Genomic DNA, 22720 nt, shown 5'->3' with positions numbered 1-22720 from the left:
GAGAGCTGTATTAATTACAGCAAAAACATATCTACTCTGTCAGACGTGTGGGTTTTAAAACACACTTATCACTTACCTCTCAAATGGATAGTGGGCCAAGTAGACCACGTCCTCTGAAGGAGGTGGCCCCTGAATTGGGACACTGCAATTGATAAACTACAGACCTTAGATTGACCGCCCCTCATCCAAGAGGATGTTCGTCAGAGGACACCTCACAATGTGAAACTCTTATTTTTGTCTTGATGTTTCTCAGAGCAGCAGTTTGGCTTGTCTGTGGACGGGAGCAATAAAGTCATTTTTGATAATGATGGAAATGTCCCCAGTAGAGGTCGGGAGCTCAGAACAGTAATTAAATGCGGACGCCACAATCCTCAGCGAGGGGCCCATGCGGTTCTTTTCTAACCTTGCTACCATGGCAATCTTGAACTCCTCTGGCACAGACAAAACAGCTGTTTTATCCTCCGTTGTACACCAGACCTCAGATAAACAAACAGCATAAACTGTAAACAAAGTCTCATATTTTCCAACATGGAATAATCACCATTGCTCCAGTGATTACGTTGATATTTTTCTGTGAATAAAAGCTTGAAAAGAAGAAGCTTAATGTGCAGCAAAGCAGAACAAATATCCTCAGAGGTACAAGCTCTGCAAAGACAGCTCACTCATCCAGGGAGAGAGACACATGAAGCTCACTTTGTTTCACTTTGTCTCCTGCACGCTGCTCCTTGGTCATAAAGCTCCCCATTTACCAAACTCTGTCCCAGAGTCCATTCCAATTTCTACCTCTTTGAATGTGACAAGTGATAAGGATGGATTATCGTGGGGGACGAGAATTCCTCAGGATAATCCTTCACAGACAAAACACTTTGACATCTCAGCTTGTGTTTCTTTTTTCTTTCTCTTACTACACTCAAAGTGTGATGGTTTGTCGTGGCACAGCCGTTTGACTGTCTAAATTAGTTTTAATCAAGGCTTTAAAGAGACCTTAGTTTAGTATCTTTGGTTCAGAGGCAGCAGCTTTTCTCCGCTCTCCCTCTGAAGTCTCCTCCTCTGCTCTGGATGAATGCTGTAAAAATGGCTGTGTGATTACACTCTATCTTATTGGGATGCTGTGACCCTGTGTGAGTTTCATCCTCTGCAGAACAATGCCACAGGAAAACTGAGTGGACTTTAAAAAAGTTTTATCACTAACCGTTCCTATTTTCTCTTACTCTCACCAGGAGGGCACGGATCAAGCTGATATTGTGTGTGTGTGTGTGTGTGTGTGTGTGTGTGTGTGTGTGTGTGTGTGTGTGTGTGTGTGTGTGTGTGTGTGTGTGTGTGCGTGCGCGTGCACGTGCGTGTGTGCGCAGCTGTATTCATTTCTGTTACCTCTGTAGGACCTTTTCCAGAATAAACAGTGACCCTGTCAGGATCAGTCGACCGCTTGGGGACCAAAGCCCTGTACTTATGAGGCATAACTTAATTTTTGACGTCCTGGTTAATATTAGTGGTAAGATGTGAATTGTGGTTAGGTAAAGGTTAGAGTTAGGTAAGCGTTGGTCACAGATAAAGTTTTGGTTTGGCTGTCCACAATGAATGGAAGTCAATGCAAAATCCTAGTAAGGACAGCTGCTCAAACCTGTGTTTGTTTGTGTGTGTGTGAGATAGAGAGAGTGAGTGTGATTAAAAAAAAAAGGAAGCCTTGTTAATTTTTTGTTCTAACTGGATTGTAATATGTTGTGTGGTTACTCTAGAAAAGTGACTTAATTAGAGAGAACAGCGTAGGTATTAAATTAGTTTGAGTTCTGAATTGAATTAGTTTCAAACAAATCAAACAGGGGTGGGAAGTAGCTATTAGATAATTGGAAGAACACATTTAACACTCTTATCTCTGTTTAGTAACTCATTAGTCACCAAATGGTAACTTCTGACATTTTGTTAAATATAAATGCCAAAATGTGATGTCTTGCAGAAAAACAAAGGGGATTTGTGCTGCACATGTGAGCAACAAATATTTGTGTTTTTATGGACTCTCCGCATTCTACTTCTCTGTGTTCGCCTCTGATAGAATTTAAATATGAGGTGTGTTAAGCTACATAACAACAATTGCGAAACGATTATGTTACCGCTGTGAGATTAGCAAATGACTATTACTGTAGTAATGAGAAAGCCCCCCCCCACGTGTCTCTCTGTTGTGTTAAACCAATGTGAGGTGTGTGGACGTGAAGCATGAGCACAGTAAAGTATGATAATGTAATGATTTCCTTTAATGTCATTTGGTTGCTGTAACAATCATTATCTGTGTGTAATGTAATTGTGAGAATAGATTTTTGCCAAATGTTAAATGCAACGACACATTTTCTGCTCACAGATACAAAAAGGGTAGAAGGACCATTTAAAATTAATTACTCTGCTTACAGATGCTAAATAAACTATTACTTTGACATGGAAAAGTAGCACAAATGGAAAGAACCACAGCCTGAGTTATTTTAAGGACATTCCAGTTTTAAAAACACAGTACAGTAAATCTACAGCTAATCCCTAAACTTGAGATCATAAAAGCATTAAGTGCTCTGTGGTTGAACATCAGTTGAAGGGCGTTTTCATATCCTCGCTGTTCGGAGAGGATTTTCCTGAACTGAGGCTGCTTTCTGTTAGAATTTGTCACATTTGCAGTAAAATAATCAAGCTGCTGTTTAGTCGATCTCCGGTTCACTCAGAAACATTATGTGGGTTTTTCTTCTTGTAAACTACAAATGCAGTCTGTCGGCGTCTGCACCAAATGTAAAATTTAAATAATTTAACAGTTGACGGTGTCACATAATTGCCATCTGCCATTATGTACAGTATGAATATAATATGCATAAGTATAAAATATTATAATAGCCTAATTCCCCTTTGTCGTAGGAATGTCTGCAACAATTACACAGCATGACATATGTGTAAGCCTGCATTGTTATGACTGTGGTCAAACAAGGAAACTGCAGCATGATGACTTCTTTTCATCCCTATTTACATTGTACTGTTGCACTGTAAACCATTAGACATGTGTTCATGATGTCATGTAATGTAGGTAGTATACATTGTTGCTTTGGATGTGCATCGTGCAATCTGGAAACATCATATTCTGCAAAACCACAATGTGCAGTAATCTTTTCTCCTTGTGAAAAGAAACCTGAGTCAAATACCCAAGTATTTGGATTGAGAATAACCTAAAATCCAGTGTGATACTGCTCCAATTTTCAAAACAAACAAAGCTGTTTGTCATTTGTCAGATTTCCTCAGATCCGAAATATCTTCTCTCTACCACAATCGTTGGTAAAGCTGCTGGTTGACTTCCAATCTTGCACAACAAAAGCTTGTTGAGTTTTTCCTCTTAGAAGACCTTCCTATTTCTCTCTGAGGGCTTTCCAGGAGCTCTCTAAGGCCTTTCAGTTTCACAAATGTTCCTTCCCTGGAGAAGCCATTTGAACCTCCTCTTCAAATTTCTTTGAAAGGAGAGAAAGAGAGAAAATAAGGGGGAATCAAAGTTGCTTGAGATGCCGCCCCCAACACTCTTTCAACACACAGTTTCCCAGGTCTTCTGTCCTTCCTTGCTCGGCCAGCTAACAGTCTAAGTACGCAGCCTCACTGCCACTGGATCATTTACTCGCGCCTCTCCCTTGCACTTTTTCACTTCTTCTTTCTCTTAGTTTGAAGCAGGTGGGTACTTGGTCTGAGCTGTTCCTCCTCCTTTAGTGTTTGTGCTAAGTGGGGACCTTCCAGCCGTCCACCAGTCCATCCACTTCACTGTGGTCCCTCAAGGCTCCTTTTGAATGTGTTCTTTCATTTAATCATTTCTTTTAAAAAAAGTTTTTTTTTTTTAGGGCACTGTGAGGTCACAGATCACATCAGAGTTGCTTTCCGACTCAGTGACCATTTAATCAAGCCGAGGTCCATTTTGCCGCCGCTCTTTTCAGAACACCTTTTCTTCCTGGGGCTCAGGGTTGAAGCCAATGGCCTCGGCCCTTCCAATCCCATTCCTACCAAAGCTTTAGAGGTGAAGTGGGTGACTTACACCAATTCCCACGGATTTGGAGCTTGACTGAGTGTCCCGTATAGACCAATGGCTTTACCTGAAATACTTATGCTTGCCCCTGACCCTTGCAGATACAACCCTACACCAAATGTTCTGTCTGTTCAGTGTTTTGAAGACCTAAAGGTCTAAGTTGAATGTTGATGTATAATATCAATAGATCAGTCGAGCCAAATCAAAGTCATTTAATTGACCAGTCCAAGACTTTTCTGCTCTTGGATTCTAGTGCTAGTTTGGACAACTTTACTTAAACAACATGGCGGCTTGCATTCAATTTAGTTACCTACTGTGATTCCGTTTGTGTTAATTGTGCAGAACTGCCCAGTTCAACCTGAGCAGATGTTTAATGCAGGATGAGTGAAACCATGCACGGTATTTGGGTTTTTGCACAACGCCCAAGTATCTCACTTTTCACTTTGCCGTGTCTGGAGCATAAGGAGTATGACTTCTTCTAACAATTAAAAGTGGCTGGATTTTGGTGTTGTGATTATTTGGATAGCTCCACAAAAACAAATCATGACCTGCGTTGTCACTTCAAGATTTTGGAAAGCAGCCACAGAGAAATGATTTACTTGACCAGCGGGAAGTCACGCCAACAAGCAACACATTTAGATGATGACTTAACAGTCCTGGTTTTGCAACTGAATGGTGTTTTTTTGTGTTTAGAATTATTCATAACCCAATTTTGATGGCTATTATAGGAGAAATTGTTTTCGTGAACAGTTGACATGTTTTTTTTAGATTAGAAATCAGAAACAAATGCCAGTGACAGCCCAGCGAGTGTTCTGTTTTTTCAGGTGTAAGGGCGTTTATGGGGATGTTTTTTCTGTAAAACTGTGTCGGTTATGACTCTGCACCATAGGGTTAGGGTTAGGGGTTAGGGTTTAAGGCTCTAACCCCAGAGCCTTCAGAGTAGTTGGCATCTAAATTGATCATCTCCAGATTTCTCACATCAGTTTCTTCAACTTATGCTGCTTTCATACATGCACTGCACTACGCAGATCACTGTATTTCCAGGTGCACGTGTGAATGCAAATGTCCGATTGAGTCACTCTGCAGTTTCTATGGACTTTATCTGCCTGACCTCCTAGTAAAAAGTCCCTAGAAAACCACGAGAAGTCGATGTGTGAAGGCAGCAGGGAATCCCCTGCTGGATTCACTGCAAGCAAGTGGGGTGGTTGATGGCGCTTCTAATGCAAAAATACAAAAAACTAAAAGAAAACCAATATCCCTCTGTGAAAAAGGGTGATACTTGGGTGCTGTAAAGAGTTATTACATCACTTCCTGTCTCTGTCTGCTGCACCCGGCTGCTCCACCTCTCAACTGAATAACAGAGAGGATTTGATGCTGTTGTGAACGCGTCTGTGCAGAGAACGTGTCTGTGCAGAGAACCTCGCTCAACGCAGTGGGAGGTTTTGCAAAATGGGTAAACTCCATATCCAATCCTCTGGATTTTACCCCGAGGTGATGTCTGAAAACGGCTTTAAACAGCAGGAAGAGCACACGTCTAAATGTTAAAATTAACGACAACCAAAAGTTGTTACTTTTAGAGGCATGGTATTTTACATTCTGAGTTATATGGTTATTAGTAACATCTTTGTCAAATATCTGCTGTGAAATAGTTGTTAATTGTTATTTTTATACTGTATAAATGTATACAAATCTTCTAAATTCACTTCTCCAATTTCCACATAGAAAATAAATCATCATCAAATTACCTCTGCTTCCTGTGCTGTCAGAATAATGTATATGTATGACGTTACCTTGGAATAAAGTTTGTCAAATAACTTATTTCTCAATTCAGAAATTAAACATTTGTTCACCAGAATTTCAACTAAGGATACAAGCTCATTGAATTATGTGTGTAAAGCACTGTGAAATTGTTTTTTTGCTAATAGCATTATCATTCTTACTGTGTCATGGAGCGAGAGTGTTCAAAAATGTATGTTAAATTCCATTAACTTTGTGTTCTTCCCTAGTTTCATAATCCTATAAAAACACATTTGTGTGCTACAGTCACTGAATGTTTTTAAGGCATTTAGAGTATTTCCTACAATGGTATTCCATCATAACAGTGTAGCACTAGACTGTACCATGATTAGGTTGTCGACCAACCCTCTGTGATATGAAAGACAAATATCAAGAGAGAGGAGGGAGGTGTTTAGGTGTAAAGTAGATGTAAGTCTGCATTTAGGAAGGTCCTCCAAGCAGCCCATAATATGACTTAAAAAAAATTCACCTTCTCTTGAAGTGGAGTTTATAAGTGCTTATTTTGAGTGGATTTTTAGCTTCTTGCTCGTAGATAACTGTAAAGTACATTTGATTTATATGCTGTAAGTGATAAATTTGTTCATTTTTAAACAGACACAGACAGAATTTAATAAGCATATATCAAATGAACGCTCTTTTTTTGGTGTAGGATTAGTATCAGATTCCTCCGCCCTACAGGACAGGTTGTTTGTTCCTAACCTTTGAAACTACCCACAGCAGCAACTCATGGCATTAAACTTATGTTAGGTTTAGACACAAATAATACTTTGGATTAAAATAAGTACTTCCTTATGGCAAGCGGACACACAATTAAGGTTATGAAGTTATGGAAAGATCGTAGCTTGATTGCATTTTAACCCTGTTTCCTAAAGATTATGTTTCTATAAAACCAAATTGCTACAGCAATCGCATTTTGTACAAAATGTACCTGCAGCTAGATTACCTTTTCTATTAACATAATGAGGATATGTTGTTCATCTTATGTTGAAATAATAATGACGATTGGTTTCACACCGGAAACAGGTGTCCTCCTATGTTGGCTAACTGTTGTCAGCCAGTTGATGGGTGTTGTCTTTGCAGTGTTTTCAAAGTGCAGCTTTAACAGAAGTTGTGAAGCAGTGTTTGTCTGAGCTCGGTTTGGTCTGTCAGGGCCCCGACACTCAGGTTTCTCATTCTGTGACAGACCAGCTGTCAAAGCTGTCTCTTCCTGTTACCTCCTGTAATTCCACCTGGTGTGAACTGAACTGAAGTCAGCTAAACTCAGCTGATGTAAACTAAACTGACCCCAACAACTGGCTTTGTGGTTGGAGTTGTTGCACAGTTTTGTAAGGACACTTCCACCCCAGTGAGTTCTTATTTAAGAAAAACCAAGCTGATGGGACTCTAACAATTCCGCACAGCAACATAATTGGTTGGGCTGTTTTCCGACGGCCTATGCTACACTTCAGACAGACAATGCGTGCTTCCTCCCTCATGTCCACATTTTAAAAATTGATTGGGGACAGGTTTTATATAAAAAATCTAAGGGATTGTTCAAACTCAGGGAGCCAGTTTCTAATCTATCTCCCCTGGATGTCTCTTGCGACCTCTCTGCTCCTCCATTAAACATTTCATTCTGTTCTCATTTCTCCACAAATGTCAATACAGTGATCCTGAATTTTCTCAATTAGCTAAAAAAGCTTCACCCGTTAACTACAGGTTCAAATAATTTCGAAATAACTTGTTGGTTTTTAAGTGTGCCATGTGCTTCATTATTTGGATCCGTGTTAGTCTATCTGGCATGTGTGCTGGTAGTGCTTTATTGATCTGTTTTGCTACCAATCGATGATGGGTGTGGTGTTTTCCATGCTTATCAGACTGTAATCAGTCAACTGGAGGAAAACTATAACTTTTGTTACGTGTGATTTTCCAAAGGCTGCTTCCTTGATTCCATCATAGATACTGAACACATTTATTTCATCCTCTTTCTTTCTTTCTTCACCATGACCTGAAGTGATAATGCATTTCCTTGTGGAAATAGCCACAGTGCAGTTCCCCTTGTTCATCCCGTGTCTCTCAGCTATTGTCCTGTTACTTGTCCTTTCCTCAACTTCTGCAAGTGCTTGTCGTTGGTGTAGTGAAGCAGCAGATGCAGCCGTGTGTTGTCCATTTCTTCATCATTTACAGTCTTGCAGAAAGAGACTAGGGACTGTCTCTCCAGACAGACAGAAAGCATGGCAGCTAAAATAAAATGCTGTGCCATGTCCCACCAGTCTCTCTTAACCAGTGTGCTGGTGTGAGTATGTGCATCCACCCATGCATGTTGATGAGTTGGAGGTAGAGAAGATTGCTTTTTTACAGCCTCTCAATCACAAAGAGCCAACCAAAAGGGACACATGGGTAAAAACATGGTGGAGCATTTCTAGGCTTGTTGCAGTCGTGGTGCCACTGGTCAAAGATAAATATCCTCTTTGTTAAAATATTTAACAAAAAAGTGCCTCACTTGAATCTGGGGACAACAAAGACGTGTGTTGCATGGCGACCAAACAACCAAACGTGTTCCAAGATAAATACAAATTCCCTTTTCTGTGATTTATGGATTTAAACTTGCATCTGTTGGGATCATCCAAATCGAGTGTCCTCTTTGGTCCCCTGACATGATGATGGTAATGTAAGCTTTTTTTGATTTATGCTCCTCTACTCACAGCAAGTTGTAAAAATGTCCAGGCATAAATGATCTTGTAATACGACCAGGAGCAAGGACACACAATGTCAGGGAATGTGCAGCACCTGAAACCAGGCACAGTCAATATAATCCAATTCCAAAGTCGCAGCACCAGCATTTTCAGACGCAGACCTACAGTTCAGTCCATACAGTGCCACCTATAGGCAACAGAAGTGACAGCAGCAGCATTTGAGACCTGCTGACGTGGACTTGTTGCAGTCAGTGAGTGATGAGTGCTTAAGGTTTTACTGATTTTGAATGTGAGGAAAGGAATTGTTTTGTTAACTGGAGCATGTTTTCTGCTGAATACTGGTAAGACTGTATAGAGAGTCGTTTAGAATTAGTTTGACATTACATGGCTGAAAAAGTCTATTGTCAAAGATTGGTTCAGCATTTTTGGAAATACACTTATTCTGACCCTGTCTGCCAGAAATTACTTTCTACAGAACTTAAGTTCAACAGCAAATATGTTTTATAGGAAACAAAATTGCAAAAAAAACCACCCCAAAAATATGCATCTGCTTTGATTTATGAAGGAAATAATGCTACTAATTTGGACTATCTATACAGCTGCTTTACATTGTATGAGAAGCTTCTCTTTCAGGTCATTAAATCCGTGCAGCCATATGAAAGCAGCAGGACACATGATAATTAACCTGCAGCCTCCACATAATCCTGTCATGAAACTTTTTTTGTACTTTGTTTCTCAGCTGTTTTATCCATGAAATTATCCATGTAGCATCTACAACGTGAGTTAGAGCAGAACTCTTATTCACAAAACATTAGACATATAGAAACATTGACATTGCGGCTGTGGCTCAGGAAGGAGAGCTGGTTGTCCACTAACCAGGGGATAGGTGGTTCAATCCCCGGCGCTTTGAGACTGCATGCCGAAGTATCTTTGTGTGCAAAGATACTGAACACAGTGTGTGAACAGGTGAATGTGACTTTTAGTGTAAAGCTCTTGAGTGGTCGATAAGAGTAGAAAAGTAAATACAGTCCATTTACCCTTGTCTCTTGCTATCTCGAACATTCACTTATATAAAAGCATTCCGCCAAAGTGCAAGAACACCTGGATTCTAAAGGGAATAGGAGCTAGCACTCTGATTGAGACTAAGCAAACCTTCGAAAATCAACAACCTTTTTTTTGGTGAAAAATAAGGCGCAGAGGTATTATGTTTTATGTTTCCTGTCAATCAAAAATTCGAAAAATGGACATGTTACCACAGTAACGCGTGTATCCTTATGTTAACTTTGCCAACACAACTTGTTAAATTGTGTTATATATGGTTTCTCTGGTATATTTGATGTTGCACATCCTCTCATTAGGAGAGGTTTTCATACTGGAACATGAGAAACATGCCAAAATAAAGCCGTAACCCTGCACGGACATGCAAATGAATGCTGGCTTGACCTCAGCCGCCCAAATCTTTAGTCTGCTAATCATTAATGTGTGCATATTCGAGTGATTTATGATCCAGTTCCATGAAGTGTGCCACATCTCATTAAAACAGACTGGATGTAACTCTGGCATCTTGTACATTACACTCATGTCATGTCTGAGAAAAAAAGAGGACGGAAAAGTGATTGATATTCTACTGGGGCATCTGCCATTCACACAGCATTCACACTGAAATTTAGTGTCTCAGCACTCTGCTTATCCAGCAGGGCTGTGGGGTTAGCGCCCTCATAGACCCACCTCACCATCCTCATCAATGACCTGTGACATCACTTCCTGCTGATGCAGCACGCCTGTCAGATATGAGCCTCGGTGTCCTTCAACCTCCATCCTCTCCGAGTCATGTAGCTGCTATGAAAACAGACACAAACACACAGCACGCATTCACAGCCTTCACACAGCCTTTGACCTCTGTTTTCAGCAAGCCTTTAAATTAGTCTCAATGTGTTATGTCAGTGTGTCAGAGTGAAAGCCCGAGGCAACAGTGCAGAGAGAAGAGGCTGAGAATATGGGCTGCAAGTACTACTGGACTCTCATTAACCTCCCTACCTTCTCTCCCTTCACCAAGTCTCCTTCATCAGCTCATCCAGGCCTGAAGTGACACATGGGCCTCTGGAGTGTCAGTAGCGATAAAGATGCCGCCACTTCAGCGTTTTAATTGGAACTTCTGCTGTTGATGTGTGAACAGCTGTAGGACAGAGAAGGGCAGATCTATCATCCCTCCCCTCCGCAGACCGCCTGAGGTCAAATGGCAGCAGTTACTGTGGCAGGAAAACCCGCAAAGCTCCTGTTTATTTATGATTTTATTGCTCCGCCCCTCCCTCTGCACCTTCCTGCGCTCACATCTGCATATTCACATCTGGTTGTGAGATGACTGAGGGAGACTGGGCGAGCATCTGGAGGAGTACAGGGCTGTGCTGGAGTGAAATGACCAGCAAGGATGTATTTATAGATTCATTGCGGGGGTTCACACACACACACACACACACACACACACACACACACACACACACACACACACACACACACACACACACACACACACACTCTTCTGTGAATCCTCGACTCTCCCTGCAGACACAAATCCATTATTCATTTCAAAATGACTCATTTTTCGCCCTGTGGCTCCTGGCAGTAGTGTGGCGCCTGACCAAGGGGGTGCTTTTTCTAATTAATGCGGATTGCGCAAGAAAGCAAAAAGTAACATATTCACTCTGACGCCTGATGTTACAGGAGTGCAGGTGTGAAACAACGCTTGTGGCAAAATCTACACTTTGACCAATCACAACCCTGCACACTTGAGAATGCAGCGTGCTGTGTTTTCTTGCCTCTTCTGTATCTGATGTCAACCCCGCCTTGTCACTCAGCATGAGTACATGATAGGTACAAAGCTAACAAGAGCTATTGCAGCAGAAGTTAAGCATCATGCCATGTTGTCTTAGCCCAGAGAATAGAACAAGACTCCTCCTGAAGCTCTCCTCCTGAGATGTGATCTGATTTTAATGAGTCCACCCAATGTCTCTTTGTGGAGTTTGTTTCTTATCTTTATTCTAGAGCATGGTCTTTCATTTTCAGGTCATATATACTTTTGCTGCAAAAAATGTCCTTGTCGTTCATCTGAGGCCATTCGTTCCCGAGACATCTGCCCTCAGATTTCTGCTCTCGCTCTTGGATTTTTGTGAAATGACCTTGTGACTGTTCCCTAACTAACCAACAGAATGCCACGTGTGACACTGGCCAACCCACCCAGAACCATTAGGATGCATTCACACCAAGTTTCAGGTGTTTCATTTGTATAAACAGAAACAGTTTTGGAAACTCAGAAGCCTAGGTTCCTTTTCCCAGTGGGCCTCAGTCACCATATATCCTTCCTTGATCTGTCTCGCTCCTTTCACGTCAGCTTTATTCAGAGGAAAAGAAAGAGGCAGCCTCAGCTACTTGTGTTGATTGCAACACAGATAACGAAGTAGAAACATTGCTGTGGCTTATTGTCAATAACCATTTCACCTCATCTTCCGTCCAAGCAAAAGATTCCTGGTCTACGTTCACCCTTGCTCTTTCTCTTTGTTAGTATGTTCTACAACTAAGCAACAACTGGAGAATAGACAATCTTGTTCCTGTTTACACCAGCACGCACATTCCCAGTGTACGTAAATGGGGATAAACAGTTACTGCCCACAAGAGACTTATTAAGAAGTGAAACAGGGTCTAGAATACAGATGGGTAAGAAACATCAGGGTATTGACAGATAGGAGCAGAGATTGTTATGGTGTGGAGGGCACATGCATTGTGTACATGCATGTACACTCTTACATACAAAGACAGGCAGACTGAGATGCACACACATACTCGCAGGTATCATAACTATACACAGCCTGAGATGGAGGTGGGACCACATCTTCTAATTCTCAGATATTTGATAAGGCGAGACACAGCGCTGCTTTGCATGCTATTAGATGGGAATCTAAATAACATTTACATGTCATTTACGTCTATCACCTTCGTTCTGAAGAGTGGTGTCAGCACTATGTGCATATCAAAGCTGATATTTATTCCACTTGCCAGCATGGTTCCTTTGCCGAATTTGCAAATGAATGCAATTATGGGTTTCCTCCCCAGACAGGGGAGGAAAGGTAGTGGTTATCGGGAATAGTTATGGGATTTGTAGACATAAATATAATGTCTCGATATGATGTCTTCCTGAATTTAGGTCCTTGGTCAAGAAATGATATTACTGATGTAGATGTTTATTCTCTGATCGTAGTTTGTTATTATTTGTGTCGTGATCTTTATGGTATTTTCTATCTGCTTGAAAGTAGTTTAACTATGATACTCGAGGAAAGCATTGATTTGCTTGTTGTGAAGAACAACACGAACTGTAGACTTCTAACATTTCTGTCATGACTTTCCTTTTCTCATGCTGTCTGGTAATTGCAAGCAAAGAAGTTTACACAACTTTATTTAGCATCCCAATCATCAATTAGTGCAAGCAAAACGTTTAATTGCATTAACAAAATGCCTCTGAATGACCATTACAGAAAACAGTCGTGATAACAAAGCGATTACTATTTAGAGACAGCAATAAGCCAGGCACCTTTTCCGGATACCATAATTACCAGTAGCAAGGGGAGCATGGATGAATGCTCATGTGTTGCGATTCTGTGAAGGAGCTGGAAGCAATGCAGAAGATGAAGATGAAGATGGGCGAGATAGGCTGTCAAAGACCAGGCATATCACTTGGAGGACGTTAGTCCCCCCTGACACATCCACAATAACCAGAGCAATTGCTTCCCTCTGTCCGAGCACAAATTTCAATGTTGTTTTGCACACATCTCTCCATTATGAAAGCTTTTTTTGGTAACAGAGGAGATATTGAAATAGAGAGAGTGAGATGGAAGGAGCGAGGCAGGCATGGATGGAGGAAGGGAGGGAAGAATGAGAGAGAGATTGGTTTTCATGCCTGGTAGTCAGCGAGCCTGTAAATCTCCCAGGAGCATAGTGGAAGACAGCAGAAGGTTGATAGTCATCCATCACTCCTGACAACCCCACTGCTCTGGAAGGGCCTGACAGCACAGCCCTGCCTGAAAGAGAGAGGGGGGGGGGGGGGGGGGGGGGGGGGCGACACAAGAGGAAAGATAAATAGAAAGGGATGCTGCCTGCAGAATGAGAAAATTAACTCTTCCATATTTAAAGCAGAAGGCAGAGGGGGGAAAAGAAGGTGAGAAGACGAATGCGTGGAGAGGAATGGGATGAGGCAAGTGCAGCAGTTGGCTGTTCCAGCCGCTCTGTTCATCCCTCACCGAGTGCCTGTGGCAGCGGCAGTGCTGCTGCTGAGGGAGTGGAGACTGTGGACGGGTTGGAACTGAAGCTCTGTCCCCGTCAAAGCAGCAGAGCAACAACATGTGGGTCGAAATCTCAAGAAGAGCAAACTTATATGCTTTTCCACTTTTAGAAAGATGACCCCCGTCTCCTATAAATATATAGACAGCTAATTTAATTTAATCAACAAATGCATTAAAAGGAACACTATTACGCCTAGATTAAATTACATTTAGATTAAATTATGTCAAATTGAATTTAAATTTAATTATGGTAATATATTTAATACATGTATTTGCCAAATCCCCCAAAAAGTTGGTTCTGAAAACAATACTAAATAAGAAGCACAGATATTTTACTTTTGTTGTTTTAAAAAAACATCTGCTTTTGTAGTACTATATCCACTCACTGCAAGTCAACCATGATTCAACTTTTTCATTATGTTAGGAATGCACAGCACTTTTTTTTGTTTGAGGTTAGGGAAATATTTGGATCTTGTTTTACAATTTTAAAGGAGATTTGAAGCATCAGATTTTACGGAAATTTAATTTTTAACATTTAACAGAAACGACTATCTTTCATGGCTTTCCCAAAAAAATTCTGTTACGTAAAACTGACCATGAGCCAAGGGATGTAGATGTATATCCAAGCTGGAATCAAATAAATGCCAAAACTAAGTAGTAGTATATAAACCAAATTTTTAGGAGAGAGAGAGAGTTGGTCCGTCAGAACTGAAAGCCCGTATTTTACTTTCTCACTTGGATGTAGAGCACGAGTAAGCTGTAGAGATATGTTCTCTGCCTCTGGTAAAATAACCATTCCTTTTCATTACAGCTTTCTAAGTGACACAATAAAACACTGAATAAGAGTGGAAGAAAGCATACTGTGCTATTTTGTGTCAACTGGACATATGGGATAAGTTTCTCACCGAGTGTGGGCCGAGTGGTAATAAACCGGGAACTGCCTGTTCAAAGAACACAAGGTCTTATTGGTGAGGAGCTGTCCAAACACTCTGTCAATTAAACAGACGTAGAGTCCCTGCATATCTGACAATCTGTGGGTAGCTGACCATGACCCATTCTACACATATCGACTTCAGAGGGAACACACACTGAGGGGAAACACACACACACACACACACACGCACACAAAGAAGCTCATTATTAAATCACAACATGGATGTGTGATCTTATTATAGTGCAGCGGCGTCTCTATAGCATGTGCAGAATGTGGCTGGGTAATTAAATGAAAAGCAGTAAAAGATGTCCTCAGAGGTTAAGTCATGTTTATCTCGATAGTCTTTTACGGAGAGCTCATTGTGCGACCTGTAACGTACTCATCCATAAAACAAAAAGTTGATGTTTTACAATTCCAATGATTGTTTGTGTTTGATTATCTCTCTCACAGTGTGTTACTCGATTCATACTGCTGCGTCTTTTGGCTCCACATTAGTTTTAATCCTGTCCATATTAGTATACTAACGCACCTTAAAACGCATAACACATGACCATGCACGTACACTGGGCATGCACGTCCCGCTTGACATGGGAATGGTCACAGATTGCACGAATGATAGATTGTCACCTACAGCAACGCTTGTAACCGATTATCCATGTTGCTTTCTTCATTGGTTGCCAAGGCTACTGCCGGTTGTTAACTTCTTGAAGGGGGTAATGTAATAGGAGCCAGACGAATCAGCGAAGGCTACATCGTGATCGAAAAGACCCAATCAGGTTGTGAGTGTCTACTTCATCGTTTCCAAACATCTCGGTTTTTGCCCGTCCAGACTAAAACGCTGCCGCGGAAATGGGACCAGTACCATTTCCAAACCGTTCCGCTCTAGAGGCTTTAAAACACCAGAGTAGTGTGGATGCAGAGTTGATGCATTTTCAAACTAAGATGTAATAGTACTTGTAGCACTATAGTAAATGTAGTAGTAGATGCAGCCTGTGTGTGTGTGTGTGTTTGTGTTGTGAGTGACCTCCATCAGTGTCTGCAGGGTACCGGCCGTTGCTGTCACTCAGTGCGAGAAAAGCCCTAATTAAAGAAGTTCCAGTTGTACATGGCCTCACAATGGAGAGAGAGATTGCCTTTCAACTCGGTGCCCGATGCAGAAACTTCCTCCTCCTTGGGTTGAATAAAAGAGTCTGATACAAAAAGCCGTGAATGCCTAAACCAAACAAAAGCTCTTTAAAAGACTGTCACCGTACTATCTGATATCTCCTGGAACAGCTCTGCTTTGAATAAATCTTTTTCTTTTTTCTTTTTTCAGTGAAGGAGGGAGAAGGAAATTAAAAGCTGACATTTAAAAAAGCTGCTGCTGGGACTCGTGGCCCCTAGGATCAATAGCTAGGTATCTCACGACTCCCCCCCCCCCCCCCCGCATATTAGCTCACTTTTCCACGGGGCATCTCAGACTAAGTACAAACAAACCAAAACTACTGTAGGAATATTGCTGTGTTGTTTTGTCAGTTTACCTCCAGGTGTGTGTGTGTGTGAGTCGCCTGAGTGGCAGATGGAGGCGGGGTGTGCGTGTTTGTGTGTCTGTAATGTGTTTAAAGGGTCCCATCCTCCTTGTGTCGGCACCTTGATTTGACATTGATCATGAGGGACCTAAACTGTCAGCAACAACATTACACTGGAAGAAAAAAAAAAGAGAAGGTAAAAGAGAGCAAGAATTGTTAGGTGTGTGGGTTGTGTGTGTGTGTGTGTATCCGGGGGGGGTTACTTGTGTTGGTTGACATTACTGACATTCAGTTGTACTCAGTGACATTGTCAGCGAGTGACTTTGTGAAGTCTGTCAGGTTACGTATAGCAGATTTAGTCAAGGTCATGCATGTGCTCCCGATGGAGTCACGTCCCTTTCCCCCCCCGACACACACACCCACACACAAGGGTGTCCTGCCCTACACGTATGAGTCTGTGGCCTCCGTCCACGCCCACGGGGACTCAGGTTGTCCCTCAGTGTTCCCCTGTCGTACTGTTATTCCCGCCTATTGCTGCCTTGTGACCTTCCTCACTCTCACCAGCCTTTACTGGGGCTTATAGCCATATCTGAGCTGCCTTTAACATAATGTCACCCTGGAGAGTCACCACAAACCCTCTGAAAAGGCTTTCTGCTTTCTCTGACTGCTAAAATAAACAACCAGTAGCATTTTACATATATTAGATAGGCTGCTTTGACAATTATAACTATAGTGCAAGACCTGTTCTTTCCATTCTGCTGGAAGCACACCTGTGGTACTGTGCTAGTCTCTGGGCCATGGCAGCCTTAAGGGAAACTATACAGTTCATTCAGACGTAGTTTTTTATTTTCTAGAAGTCGGTGCAATTGCTGATAAAAACACTGTTGCTACTCAAACAGTGAGGTGTCTGTGGCTAGTAAAAGGCGCCAATGGGCCCAACAAACACAAGCAGTTAGTGTTGTTATAAGCAAGGGAATAGTTTGCCTGATTATCTGAACTACTTTATTTTCAAAGTAAAAACAAAAGTGCAGTTGCACACAAAACTGCACATAACCATGGCAAGTGTGATGAGTTTTATCAGGGGTATAGTCTATGAATAAAACTATGTCTCCTCCAGGTAATTGAGGTTTGTTCGCAACCTACTGATCCTATAACAACTCTTTACTGATGCAGCCATGTTCCAAAATTTCAGCCGTTTTAACATTATTAAACAGACCCAACACAATGAATGACATTAAATATTTAAGTAAAACCCAAGTTGCAATAAAGTGTTACATCTAAGTTGTAGCTATGGCTAGCCCACTAGCTCTATCATCACCATGGGTTTGCAGGTCGTGAATCTACCACTGATGCATGCCAGGAATTTATTTCTGGCAATGAAACAGCAACATGCTGTTTGTTATTCCTTCAGCTTAAATAATTTGAGGAATAACAGATTTCACGATAGTTCAGACACAGTTCAGGTGCATATTAGATAACATTCACATCAACACGTCTACATCAGCTCAACATGTGTTCGTAAACATTTAAAACACATTCAACAGCACTATCCAGGTGATGAGCAAATAATGAATCATCACTTCACTATATGATTACGTAGACGTCGTTAATAATGTTTTGTTGTAAATCAGAATTCTGTTTTACATAGTTTTACGTTTAATTTTAAAAGGAAATTACAACAGGTTAGCAATTGATGATTTGTGATGTGTATCTCTATGTGTGTGGTGCTGGACTCAGCTGCTGGCGGTGTCAGGTAGTCCCCAGAATAGTGGGTAGCTGGCACGCTGTGCGTCAGTGATCAGGTTGATCAAAGACAACAAGACAGGAACAGACAGAGCTGGAGCTGCCAGCAGTTATCAGCCTGTCTCTGATGGTTATGGACAGGGCTCATAGATTTGCTCTGCTTGCTTGTGTTATGATGAGGAATCACAAGGTTAAATAACGGAACACAGTGCGGTGATGTGTTCAGGTAACCTCCCCTGATCCCTAATGGGACAATTTGTCTCCGCTACACAGTTGTTATTTTGTGAAGACCACTGGGCAACATTTCAAGTGCAGTGTTGTGGGGATAATAATGTTCCTGTGATGAAGTGATTTTAAGGTAAGAATCTAATTTCCGCTCCGGTCAGAGCCTGAGGGTCAGCAACAAGAAAGAGGTTTTCTTTTTGTTGTTGTTTTTTTGGCACAAAGACCCATCAGCCCCTTGGATTCTGGCCCAAACTCTGACAGGACAGTTTCCCTGAGCTGGTGGCCACCTACCATATGTACAAACATTTTACATTATATTCTTAATTAACCTTTATGTTTTTTGTAGATTGAGGTTGATATAGTTTGCTTTCTCTCCTAAAGTAACTCTTGAACAACATGATAATCTTTCAGTGATTGTTATTTCACATACCCATCAACATGTCAAAGGTAGTATGTCTACTACATTTAGTTTTACAGCACATTTCAACTTTAAGGTGATTCAAATTTCTTTGTAAACAACAGTTAAACAGAAAGTTTCCCTTTTTAGTGAGGAACCAGAAACAACTTATTTTTAAAAACTTAAATGAAGTCACCATCGTGTTTCTACCTGAAAAAAATGTTCCTTCATCTGGCCAGATTGGTTTTGGCACTTAATCTACCCAGTAACTTTTACTACTATTACTTTTTTCAATCATTCAAAATCAAGTCCGTTCAGCCTTCACCATCAAACAGGACAAAGTGCTCAGTCCGTGTAGAGGTCTCTCACTACGCATTTAAAATGGTTTCTTTAATAATTCATGGAGGCCTCTTCCAGGAAGCAACGCTATCTTTCCACATGCTGGATCGATGTAGATCAAAAGACAGTGTTTGGTCCTAAATGCAATCCTATCCTGAAGTGCTACCGGCAGGACTATTTTAGTGCCGAGAGCTGTGTCTATAGCTGGCTGCTGAAGTATGTTTAATGGTTACCAAAGAGATTGTGATTAGAAATTAGTGAGTCAGACAAAAATCACCCAAAACACTTTGAATGAGACTCCTATTTATGCTTTAACCCTGATGTACAACTCACAGTATAAATCCCAGTGAACCTGAGATTAGATATGTGCAAGACAAAAAATAGTGACGGTTAAGCAAAGCTTTAATTCAAGATTATAATTTTCAGTATGCCGTATTTGTTGGGCCATTGGTTTTGATTTTGATCCGTTCTTTCATTAAGTCTTTGTAGATACTTTATATTTGTTTACTGCTGTGACAGAGTGAAAATCTTATTTATTGCTCCATTAAGGTTCATTTGAGTTTGGCATGTTGGAAGATTCTGTCGACTAAAGACAGTTCAGCCAAAAGCACAAAATGCCTTTTTTTCAAGTTTGAGAATATTTCTACTTTTGACATGATCTCATGTTGAATTGTCACTTTGTTTTACACTTGGATGTTATATTTATGTCTATGTCTGTGTGAAGATAGTGTGTATGTGTGTGTGTGTGTGTGTGTGTGTCTGAGTTGACACCACAGAGACACCTGTTCCAGTCTGCCATTCAGCGGTGATGGGGACGGCGTAGGGCTTTGACACGCTCTGTAGACAAGACAGCTCAGACAGCATGGATGTTAATCTCTTCTAACTGCTCCCAGCCTAATTAAATCTTCCAGGGCAGACACACACACACACACACACACACACACACACACACACACACACACACACACACACACACACACACACACACACACACACACACACACACACACGTGCGCACATGTGGAGGCTTCCAAATTGGTCCTGCTTACGTGTGAGTGTGAGTTTTAACGATCGGGAGAATTGGCCCTACAGCGTTTGCTTGATTTTAATTCAGTAAAATTGTATGCCTGTGTGTGTTTGTGTGTGTGTGTGTGCGTGTGTATGCGAGAGAGAGAGAGAGAGAGCATGAGAGTCACAGTCTTGCACAAACACAAAGAATTTGACTCCTGTCGTCCTCGTCTGTTTGAAGATGCAGTGGTAACTGAGAAACTCATGTACAACAACAATGGTGCTGATCACTTCCTGTGGTGTTAACATGTCGGTTCTCTGACATGATTGTGTTGTGCTGCACAGTCATGCAGGTCATCTACACACATCACATTCTTCCAGCACTGCAGATGGAAAGCTCATCTCAAATCTTTTGCTCTATGATGGCTACAAGCATTTAATGTACTGGAATGGAAATACCAAAACTAGTCATCTTAACCTCGTTGGGGTTAATTCAAAATTAACTAAATTTGGTTTGTGCGATGAATTTCCTTCATCCTGACAAAAATGGCACATTGAGAAGGCCTCAGGCTGGAGCTCATACACTGTTTTACCAATAAACTTTGGGGTTTGATTCTCACAAATGACTCACAAAAGTAACTGAAGCGGGATTGTCTTTAGAAGAAGGTGAAATACAAGGGGAGAAACATCCTGCTAAATGTTAAACAACTGCCTAGTTTATATTCTCCATTTTTATCACTTACCTTAATGTCAAGGTGAATGTTTCTTAATAAGGGAATAAAAGAAGAAATCTGGGTAAATAAATGAGAAGGTGTATAATATTCTATTATTAGCCACCAAACAGGTAACTGCAGGTAGTTTTATGCCTGATCTCTTTGTATCTGTGTCCTGTTGTAAAACAGTTCATTCTGGGTTCATGGCTCAACAAAGTCAAAATGAGAATGGGGTTCAGGGAGGACATGCCTCCGCAGACAATCAGTCCCCTTGTGAAACCACATTTACATTGTCTTGATCCGGACAACAAATCACACTCAATTGTCTCGCCAACATTCCTGATTTCTTTCATCAAGATCCATCAATAATTGTCTGAGAAATTATGCAAATGTTGAAAAAGCCCAATCTCACAAAGAAATGAATCCAACCCCTGATCTGGATCTGCACCAAAATTTAACAAGTTCTTCCCTAACCTATACTGCATCCTTCCACCAATTTCATGAAAATCCATCCTGTAGTCACTGTGTAATCTTGCTTACAAACAAACATACGGACGGGGCGAAAACATTAAAAGAGGTCACTAGTTGTAATCGATCAGTATTTATATTGCAGTGAACAGTTTAAACTATAAGAAAGCATGAGCGGTTAACAGAAACCTAATAAACCTGCTACTATCAGATCCTGTAAAGGAATAGAACAACATCAAAGTGGTAATACACACACACACACACACACACACACACACACACACACACACACACACACACACACACACACACGCACAGCATGATTCAGTCAATGGTCCAGGGTTTCCCTATGTTGCTTTTAAGCTTATGAAAGTTCTTTGTGCCCTGTAAGACTGACTTTCTGATGTGATGTTTAATCACAAGATGTAGAGATTCTTTTTTAATCTGTTTAGCTCCAGTGAAGTCGGTGTCACGGAGAGACTCTGACAGGACATGTGCCTCCCTGCCTGCCTATCAGCCCACCCGCCTGTCTCCTCTACATCTGTCCACCCAGCCAGAGCCCATCTCACTTTCCTCTGTTGCTACCTTCAGTAACTCTGTCCCTCCCATATTTATCTCTGTTGCACAACTATCATCCTGTCTCTTCAACCCCTCTGTGTCTATTCCTATATGTCTTCCTTGCAACCACACCTTTTTTTCATGCTTGATTCTCTCCCACCCTTGCATTGTGCATCATTCTCCCTGCGATTCAATTTCCTTTTTTCCCGTCTTTTTCCCCCGTGTCTCTGTCATCTGTCCAGTCTCGGCTACCTCTGAGTTAAACAGGCCGAACAAATAGATTACAAACAGTGGGTAGAGTGAAGCTAAGGAGGAAGACAATCTGAATTTGTTGTGGATAAAGAATGAGGAAGGAGGCTGTGCAGTCAAAGAAAGCCAGTGGAGTCAGAGTAAGGCTGTATTTGCCTGAGGGGAAAAGGCTGAAAAGTAGCTCTTGCAACAGATGTGCAGGGCAGTAAAGTGTAATTGAAATGCCAGCAGCAATGGTCTTATCTCCCTGCTACAGGAGCCTGCTGCCAGTCTCAACATCAGTTAGATGTCATTTTACCTAAGTCTGAATCAGCCTGCCACAATCCACAATCCCCATTCCTCTGATGCTAGGCGGGCGAGAAGGGGAGAAATGGATGAGGGGGAGGGAGACGAGAAAGAAAAGGAGGGAGAGGAGGGTGGGGAGTCTGTAATAGGATTTCAGTGGCACCCAGTTAACTTCCACCACCTGGACTTATTTGGTAATTTGATATGCCCCATCAATAGGATTCATTTACCTCAACGCAGTATTACCATCACCATTCATTTGACTTTTTAAACTATATATTTATTCATTTCTCTCTGCATATTTTCCTGCTTGTTCTGATCCTAATCACGGCTGCTGGAGGTGGCAGGAAGGAGGGAGGGGAGGGTTATTCCACCCAACATATAAGCTAAGAAAGAAAGTCCTTGGTCCAGTGGAGGTGGAAAGCCAGACGCCATCGCTCCAGGCGAGGCTTAATGTTTTG

General features: G+C 41.5%; 1 protein-coding gene across 2 annotated transcripts in view; it reads left to right on the top strand.

Moving 5' to 3' along the window:
• Positions 1-22720, top strand: part of LOC117760482 (cytosolic carboxypeptidase 6-like) — a 266877-nt gene that overhangs the window by 81117 nt on the left and 163040 nt on the right. The window lies entirely within an intron of this gene.

This window comes from Hippoglossus hippoglossus, chromosome 4 (assembly GCF_009819705.1).
Source record: "Hippoglossus hippoglossus isolate fHipHip1 chromosome 4, fHipHip1.pri, whole genome shotgun sequence".
NCBI classification, from domain to species: Eukaryota; Metazoa; Chordata; class Actinopteri; order Pleuronectiformes; family Pleuronectidae; genus Hippoglossus; species Hippoglossus hippoglossus.
The sequence above is the reverse complement of the archived record's forward strand: the minus strand, read 5'-3'. Positions and strand labels throughout refer to the sequence as shown.